This window comes from Varroa jacobsoni, unplaced genomic scaffold, assembly GCF_002532875.2.
Source record: "Varroa jacobsoni isolate VJ856 unplaced genomic scaffold, vjacob_1.0 scaffold_1423, whole genome shotgun sequence".
Lineage (NCBI taxonomy): Eukaryota > Metazoa > Arthropoda > Arachnida > Mesostigmata > Varroidae > Varroa > Varroa jacobsoni.
In genome coordinates, this window is record NW_019214325.1 from 704,626 (window position 1) to 714,725 (window position 10,100).

Here is a 10,100-nt window from a genome sequence, read left to right on the forward strand (position 1 = left end):
GTGCGACCCTCAAAGCTAATAATGGACATAAGAATTATGAGACGTTGGTCTCTAGGAAAGCTTTCGTATTGCAGAAGAGGACGAAGGTGGCAGAAGAACAAGAGCGGAAAAAAAAAGCAGGAGGAGAACAGTGGTTCCGTAATGGCCGATAAGTTTACGAATAAGACGCCTTAGAAGGTCTGTTACCGCTGTATTAATATTATTGTCATCACCATATTGTATAATGTCCATAACAAAGGATGCTGGCCGCACGAAAGAGACAAAAGAAAGAATGCTAAAACAGAAAGACTCTAAGCATGATATTAATAACGGTTATGAGAATCGTAGCGTAGCGGAAACAAAAATCTAGACCAAACAGGAAGTGAGAAGAGGACTGCAGGCAGTAATCGTATTGAAAATGACAGTACAAAATAGCCGCTGTTTCAGTGCCTCTTATTAAGCGTACCATTGTTCCAACATGTTCTACATATGTAAATTTAATTTTCACCACAGGGTAGCTTTCCATTCGATTATCCTCCACTCGTAATGTTATCGATGGCAATCGCTGGATTACAAATACAACTGCAAGCCATGAAAAACCAATTGTACGACTGTGTCTGAGTGAAAACAACTGAAGACCAGTCTCTTTGCTGATGCAAGCTGCTGAGTCGCTTTCTAAGCCATGACCATTTTTCTACTATATATATATATATATATATATACATAATTGAGTGTACCTTTTACTAATCCTGTTCGTATGCCTGTCTCTATTGCAAGATCACGGCGATACGTAACGCGAGTACAGATGCGTCGGTGTACATGGCTGTTAATTAGAGTGAACCATAGATGTGAATCGCTTAGGGCTGAACAATTAGACGAGTTGCGGTACAATTTTCTCAGCAAGCTGTTAGTGGTAGGCAAACCCTAGAAAAATTAACAGAGAGTCTAGTCGCGTCCTGCGCGGCGCAGGGATCCGGCGTAGAGGAGTACTAGCGGACTCGACAAAGACGCCATTGCAATGTGCGGTCGACTGCTGACTTCGTGAACAGGGGACCAATAAAAAAGGAGGCTCAGACATCGGGAACACAATACCGTCCACATTTATATGGTTAGCGCTCAATATATGCTTGAAGACCTACTCCGCGCATTTAATTCTGTCTCTCAGCTTTTTCATGTCCGGACGCTCGAATGCTTCCCTTGTGGTCATTATGGTTACTAAGTCCGTGTACGTTTGCTGACAAGTTTGTGTGTGTATATAATTTTCCGCCCGTATCTAATGCTTCCAGTGGCGTTTGTTGCTCAATAGAGTACGCTGTGTCATGCTAGATAGGCCGACAAACCGACCTAACTAGCAGTAGCAGTAGCAGCGGTAAGTGAAGCGACACCTGCACGGGCCGCCCACCCGATGGAGTCAGCCACCGATCGGCTGGCTTTATTCTCGTTTTATTTCTGTCTCTAGTTATTTTAAGGAGCAGCGTCATTAGCACAGAACGAGTGCTATTTCTGGCAGGATGAGTGGCAACTTCATGATGATAGTACGGATCCACCCTGCTGCTATTGATGATGGCAGCTACTGCCGGCAGCCGCTGTAATTAAGCACGACGTAAGTGGGACCGCGTACGCTTACGGATACGGAATATAATACAATACCATACAAAATGCTTAACGAGGGAGGGAGACGCACAGCTGCACAGAAGCGGAACATAAGAAAGGAACGAATGACGAGGACGACAAACAGCCTCACTTCTCAAGATGCTTCAAGACGTACAGAAAGTCACGATGGTCATCACTCAGAGACAATGTCACTATTGTTGTGCACCGATGCTAGCGAAATACACACATGTACACACAAAGCATACGATCTCGCAAGAAAAAAAAAGTATAGTTATAAAGAACAATGCGGCTTTGTGTGGTGACTGTCCTTTCAAACCGCTCGGCATCTGCTTCATTGCCCACGCAGTAGTGGGCAGGAAACAGATGCTGGCGGCAAATTGACGAATCACAAACACGTGTGTCTACCAAACGACGGCAACCTCGTGTAACACCTGTCGTTCCTACAGAAGAACACTATTTGATGCATAATAACAAGTACTATGATTTGGAATAGCTGGAAGGAACGCAATAGTAAAGAAAGGGCACACCACTATACATGAAGATGATATATACTACATATAGAAGATCCTAAGGTACAGCGCCTGGCACAGCGACTTTTTCCGATGAAATAGCCCTGTCATTCCTGAAACAGAAACGGCTAAAGTAAAATAATACGATGAATACCAAATAATAGAAAAATAGCACATGCAATACATATTGTTAGAGATATAATCGTTGAACGTAATAATAATAATAATAATGGCTAATAAAAATAATTAAAATAGCAAAAAAAAAAAGCACAAAGTTCGTATAGCACGTACATGCACTTTTTTCTGTTATGCTGTAAATAAATCGGAGACAATTTGCCCGAGAAAGAAGAAAAACCGATGGAGAAAAACCAGAGCATAGAACGAAAAGCATGGAGCGAAATATTTTTGTCATAACAATGAGTGTAATGTATATTGGTACCATCAGAGATATATGGCGCGACGACAAATAGCGACTCACGAAAAAGACTCGTTACGCTCGCTCATAGGCAAGAAAAAATGGAACCGTTTAGGAAAACTGTGTAGGACGAAAGAAAAGTTTCAAGAAGGAAATCAATTTATAAATAAAGAACTCAACGGCTACGATCGTCGGAATATGGCTATGGGTGCCATCCGTCGCTTTGCTCGCTGGTACGTCCGATACGTGGTTTGTTCCAAAGCAAAAAGGGAAAAACATTCGAGCTATTATCACTCCTCTTTGGAACGACAACGGTGTTTTGGTTAATTTCGATAACATAAGAGTATTTGCATCGCAAGCTTATAATAGTGCTTGGGTTCAGTTTCCGTTGGAAATGCAGGCGCAGGCTGTCATCGTTGTCGTTGTTGTTGCCCATATTGGTGAACATAAGCAGTGTGGCCGAAAAAGGCCGCTCGGCATGATGATGGCGATGATGATGATAATGAAGGGAACGTTTCAATCTAACGGAACATAGGTCGCTGGGGCGCCGGACTCAACGGAATACCAAAGGGACGAACAGGGGGGCGTCAACGCAGAGGAAACATAACGGCGATGGCCCAAGCCAACAAAAACGAGAGCATCAACCGACTTTCTTTAGGCGGCCAGAACAGAAATATCGAATAACTAATAGACGAGAGCTGCAGCGATGAGACAGTGATTCCATCGCCGCACTAGGAAACAGGAGCTCGCAAGATGGTGGCAACCGGTCCCCTGTGAATAAAGCTAAAATAGAGAACTTATACTCGGTCTTGCGAACGAGGGAACATAACCTGTCAGCGGTTGTCATGGCAAGAAACTGCGGAGGAATGATAACAGCGTAGCCAGCCGTTGAGAAGGTTCCAGAAGAAGTTAGGACAAAGGGCAAGAGGATGGCGTAGGGAACGGGAGGACTGGTAACGGTTAAAACAAAGCGGCCGCTGCAAAAGTAAGGGCAAGTACAGAAGTATGCAGGCGGTAGCTGTGAATGACAGAAAATATATTCGATGCCACAAGAAACATCATAATGGAGGTTGGATTCGAAAGGAGAGGTAAATAGCAAGAGAACGAAAGTGAGAAAACGGGGGCTGGTGGTGGTGATGGTGGTAAGAGATAAAGGAAAAGCGAGGAACAAGTTACCAGTGACGACGCTAGCAGAGCTATTGATGAGGAGGACAATAAGCCAAAAAATAAAGAAACATCAGGCGAGCTGTCCTCATGAAGAACTAAAAATAAGAAAACGAACGAGAAAAGGCTATATATATATATATATATATATATATATATATATATATATATAAAGAGAGGGGGAAATAGGCCGGGGAAGCGGAGATTGCAGGGAAGCAGGTGGCAGCGCTTGAACAAGAGATGGGTATAAGAAGAAGAGTGAAAGAATGGCAACAGGCAAATGCAGCTGGACACAACATTGAAAGTAGATGGAAAAAGTTGTTAGTGATGAAGGAAAAAGGGGCAATGTTGCTCTTTAGATGGTTATGTGTGCGTATGTGTTTCAGTCTGTCACCACGGTACTTTTTGAGCATATTGCCATCCTTGTGAACGTTCACTACTTGATAACCTTCCTCTCATTGATCACGTCTCAAACTGATCAGCACTATTTTTAGCAATCGGCAAAATATGGTGCGTTTGACAAAAAAACCCTAAAAAAAATTCATAGAAGATGAAGTCACGAATTACATCGACTAGCCAGCTTCTCGTCAACGGGCATAGCTATGTTGCGTATGTAAGTGGATGCGACAATTCCTATTTAGTTCACTCGCCACGTACCATTGCAATAAGAACTGTTAGGATGATTCACAGTAAGTCCATCATTTTCTTTTTACTTAACGCACAAAATGACGCGCGCATGCGTCGTCCATATACACTGATATGCATTGTATTATATTTATACTGATATTCTTCAGGTCCTAGTACAGTGTATCCGGGTGGCTTTGACAAAAGTCAGTGAATAGTTTCCCACTTCTAATCATTTTTCTGTCTGTTTAGATACTGGGGGCTATAAAGTTTCCAACTGTAAGGTCTTTGTTGCGCCCACAGCTATGTTATCTCTATCGTTTCGTTTTTGCTTTCCTTCTCATAATTGAGTGCCTTCATCGCAGAAAATAATAAGACAACTGTCGCATAAACTAAGGCTTCTAACCGACGATATAGTAGACACAGGGGCCGCAGGTTATCAAACCTTCCTCGGAAATGAGAAGGAAAAATTGAACAAATGAATAGCGACATCTTTCATTCCATTTCGTCTGTATGAGCCTCCACTACTCTAATACCACTCTACTAATGTATGGTGTGGAAGGAAACGTTTATAAACTAGTACACTCTTTCTGATCGTCTCTTTGGTTGCAACTCGAGATATGGAGGCTTGGGGTTTGACCCAGCTTCTGAGAAGCAGCGCCGGATTTCGGGCCAGTACTTTCACACTGGCCTCGCTAGTTTGACGCCATTTATTCTAACCCAATCTCAGCTAATGGCGGTCTAAAAGGAAACATGTAGCAGAATGGAAATAGCCCTGGCAGAAAAACCTGTGAACAAGTGCAAGGGACAGGAGCAGCAAGACGAGTAGATCAGAACAAGAAAGCAGCAAACAAACAGCGGTAGCGAAAGTGCGTGGAGCGGCACCAGCCAGCACATGCCAGTGGCGCTGCTGAAAGACGCTGGGCCAACGAACAGAAACACAGGTTTAGCCCGGCCTTCGCAGCCGTCGTCGGCAACACCGTACTTCGTCTACTTGACATTTCCTTTTGCCACCCAGAGGTATACATGATGGCAAAAACAGAAAATACTAGGCGTTTCTGTGTTGTTACATAGTACAGCCTCTACAGCCGCCGCTACTACGATTGCCGATATTACTGATTGTGGGGTTCATGGTGGTGTGGTCATGTATAGGCAAGGGGCATTTGGGAGTTAGTTAAAAGGGCGGCGGTGTCAATATGGACCCGTCGCAAACTGGTAGTATAGCGACAGTACTTGAGTCTATCGATTCATGAAGAGAATCGGTAGTCGGTAATCGCTTCTGCCGGAAAACAAAAACTTTCGGCAAAACTGCTCGTCAGTGAACTTCGATGGTTTGGAGCGAGTGAAAACGAAGGGCAAAATAAAAATATGTGAATAAATAAAAGAAAAATAAAATAAGGTATTGTGTGGAGAATCTAGTTGCCTGTGAGGATCACTAATAATAATAACAATAGTAATAATAAAAACGAGAACAATTACGTTATCAGAAATTAAACCTGATATCGTTCCCAGACTAACAATAGGGAACTTCGATAAATCCAGAAGCTCGATTAAAGACGAGTATGCGTTGGTAACATATATAACCAGACCAAACCAGCGCGAAATGCAAAGAGGATTTCGAAATGTATTGTATGCTTGTAGGCGGTAAAGAATTGTGCCATGCGACAATATGTATGTGAAGGAACCTCTTACTTATCGTACTCATATTACAATAGAGGAATTAAATGCAAAGTGAAAGGTTTGGGCCGCTGACCCAATTTCAACCTAAGTCCAATGACTAGTCGCACATCTTCGAAACGTTTTTTGTCGTAGAATGTCTAGCAAGACTTACATTCCACCACCAGAATTGCTCTTTCATTTCCCATTAAAATTCTTAGTCCTTTTGTCAATCTCTACTTGCTTACAGGTTTTATGAGGTACTCATCTGTTTACTGTTTCTGAGCATACGACAATTTTTTGTAGTTCTTCTGTAATGACAGCTCGCGCATATATATGTATATATATATATATACGGCATCGTCATAAGTGACAGGTGGCTGTACTTAACTGAACGACTGTGTAAATAGTTACATGGGAAGTCTATATTTTGAAAGCGGAAGTGGGCTGTTGCTTTGAGGAAGCTAATTTTCGAAAAGCAAAATTTTTATTTGTAGGATCACGTGTTCATTGTTTTCAGTGTGCTGGCCTGTTTCGGCTGTCCTTTCTCTGCGAATGAAAGCGTTTATTCAGCCGCTATTCAGCCCCCTTCCGTGAGGCAAGGTAAATAATTGGAAATTGTTCTTACCGTCTAGTAAGCTCGAGCAGTTTGAGCTCACTCGAGGGTATATAGCACAGACAGGTATGCACGGTAAGTTTCCATGTAGAACGCGTAACGATTGTTTAGAAGAAAAGTTAACCCGACGTCAAATCCCTTAAGCCCAAAAAGGAGCACGTAATAACTCGAGAGAGAATCGACACCTACGTGACGTTCTTCTAGAGTTCCGCTCGCGTAAGAGGCCATTGATCACGATTTGTTTGATCGACTCACGGGTTTGCACAACGAGTAAGGGAAGCGAAAGTTCTTAGAGATGTGATACAGAGAGCTATGTTCATACTCAATTGTGCTGCCAAGTTGACAACGACACGCTGGTAAATGGTTAATGGCGAAAACGGCGCTACGAAACAGTACCTGCTCCACCAGTGTAACTTAGCCCACACGGGAAGCGGATGACTATGATTGACCGTACTTCTAGCTCAATTGTCAAGGAAATATTCTTTGCAATGATAACTACTCATTTGGATTGCCAATGGTACTTATCTATTTACACTGACGTAATCGAAATCTACCTAATAAGGGAAACTTGCGCTTCGAAAACGATACGTGGAACAGTACAAACGTCTCCAATGAAACTGCGTGGTGCGGAATAACAATTGTTTATTCGGTACAGTTCATCCAAAAAACAATGAAAAAAAAAAAAGAAATCATCGATTAATTTAACTCAGAACTACCATAATGTATACATACACGCAGTTCACGTACCTCGCAATTCAGTGCTCGTTTTACGTTCCGCTGTTTCGGAGGTGGATGAATTTAGTTGACCGCATGCGGAGATTGCTTGAGATTTACGTATGGTCTTTAAAACAACGCTCAGAGCTCAGGTCGATAGTAATTGAGATCGCGGCAGCGATAGTAGGTGGGAAACGAAGCGCCATATAAGTGAGTAATCGCCACTGTAAGAACGTTGAAATATATCGAACGTATTTATAAGAAAAATTGGTGCTCGACAACCGTGCAAACTTGTCCTCAAGCCGGAACTGCAAATCAGCCTTTATTAGGTACACAAGATCTTCGCCGAAAAATGTCCGAGGTGGGAAAAAGTAAAGTGAAGATCACTATTGTTTCTACGAAAGATACGACTCGAGTTACTGACCAGGTGCCCGATGATGACGCCAGCGAAGCTTCATATACCCAGGTAACGTTCTCGTGAGGGATTCGAGGGTAACGTATTGCTAACCTCAGCGACACGTTATGGTCCAGATTCTAATCAGTTATGGGAACTAACTCTCCGATGGAATGCGGACGTATAACTCCAGACGTAGAAGTATAGACACAATAAGCGCGCGCGCGCTACTAAACTCTGATTTGAAACTAGTAAATTACTCGACACATTTCGTTCCTACGCACAGGACGTAATATAATTGAGGACATGTTTGGTATTCGGGAGAGTTAGCTAGATACGAACTATTAGGAAGACGTGCAGTGTCTTCACGTGTCTGTGTTTTGCTACCGTTAAACACTATTCGCTTCCAGATTTATTGCGGACGGCGTACTTAGTGGCTGATTTTGCTTTGGGAAATTTGCGACACGGTCATACCTGTTCGTGTCGGGCCACATCTAGCTGTGTTTTTTAACTGAATGAGCAATTCGGCAGCCGTTCTATAGATTAGTCGTGATCTCAATTTCGTATTGATTGAGTCGTAGGTGTGTCCTTTCGTGGCAATGACAGGTCAAAGCATCCAGTATATGGTCTTATTCAAACGGGTAGGATTGCTAAATTGTCGGTGGCGTGAGCAATTGATTCGATTAGGTGCATTCAAACCAGCCATACTTCCCTTAAGTTCCTTGAAGAACTTCAAGAACAATGGATAGAAGGGGAAGTAGTGTACAAAACAAGAACAATGGATAGAAGGGGAAGTAGTGTACAAAAGCGACGAAGAGATTTTTTTCTAGGCACGTTGATACGTAGGTTTTACTTCGAATGGTATAGCTCATAGAGAAGTGCCCCTGTTAGTACAAATGCCAATATTTCGAGGCAAGAAAAGTAGTCCTAAAGAACGGGAGTCGGCTGTATGTATACCAGCTGTCGGTGAGGCCTGCCCGCGTTTCATAAACACGGAACTGCACTATAGAGCTATATCATTGCATTGTATTGATTATATCATGTTTGGTCTGACCATGTACGAGGTGGATCGCTCCAGGTGTAGTAGGCTAATGGAAATAGGCATAATAAAAGGAAGAGGAAAGGAGCTATACATTGGTCAGGATTGGTTCGTCGGCCAATTAAACTGCAGAACCACTGAAACTGGCTAAAAGGGCAGTGTATAATATATCAATATCGAAATAGAGCAGTGCAATGTCGGCTAACTCACTATAATTTAGTTAGGATGGTGGATCGATATGACCATTTTGATTTTGTAATTCTGAAATATCACTTGTCAACGAGTGCTTTTTTTTTTGTAGGTTGTAAACGATGAGATAAAAGGAGGCGCATCTAGGATAACCAAGCGCAGGTCTTCTGAATGCATATCTGATCGTAGGTCGAAAAATAGGAAGTAAACGAGTGGTTGCCGTGAACGTTGGAGCTGTACGTGGACACTGGGGTCGGCATCGTTTTCTAGATGAGTACGATGTATTTTACCACTACTACGCTACTGCACTAGCAACGTCCCTGTTCCAATGCTTCTGTTAGAAACGTGTAGTTTTTACGAATTCAAGGACTTCAACCCGCAAGCTGAGGACGTGCAAGTTATAGCATAATGTAGAGCATATGGAAAGAATACTACCGAAACGGAAATGAAAATGAGACAACGACAATCGATTTTAAACTAGAGAAGAGTGGGGAGCAATTGTGGTCCAGAAATACGGACGAGTTCTTACAGTAACTGACGAAAACGGGGCGAAAGGCCAAGTGAAGCCCTAACGAATGTCACACGAAGCCAAAAAAACAGCACAGTAATACTAGTAGCAGTAATACACGGGAAAAGATGTACTGCCTTCTATTGATGCGGGGGAAAAGATGGATAGGAGAAAAATAAGGTGGCATAAAAGGACACAGTAAAGAGGGACCTAATTCTAGGAGGAAAAGCAGTGGCAGAAGTAGATGAAATTACATGCCGTCTTCAACGTGCGGCACGCCAACGCGGTCAGCCGAAGACAAAACTTAACAACACAATGCGTTATCATTGTATTTTTCCAATTCAATCTCCGCTTGCTGGCTTTTTTCCGTCGTAGGATAAGTATCGATGTTCAAATGGGATACCACGAAGGTAGGAATAGGTCGTGGCGCTATATTACTACTAGGAATACTAGGTCGTGCTGATGAAGTGTTTTGCGATCTGGTGATAAATTGGCAGGCGCTACTCGCTTGTGTGACTTTAACCGTAGCGAAGACTGTACATGAGCAAAGGGCACTCATTTTTTTTTTTAACGAGATAATTTGACCTATAAGTAATGCGGGTTTATACCAGTTTTTGATTTAATTGATGCTTACTACGAGGTGATTGGACCTAATGTGGGTTTATCAGTTTTTTGATTT

General features: G+C 42.7%; 1 long non-coding RNA gene across 1 annotated transcript; it reads left to right on the forward strand.

Annotated features, from left to right (window-relative positions):
- The first annotated feature begins 6,146 nt into the window (after positions 1-6,146).
- On the forward strand, positions 6,147-9,737 carry LOC111269900 (uncharacterized). Its single transcript, XR_002685990.2, has 2 exons — positions 6,147-7,757; positions 9,026-9,737. It is a non-coding gene; the product is annotated as an uncharacterized LOC111269900 (long non-coding RNA).
- The last annotated feature ends 363 nt before the right edge of the window (positions 9,738-10,100 follow it).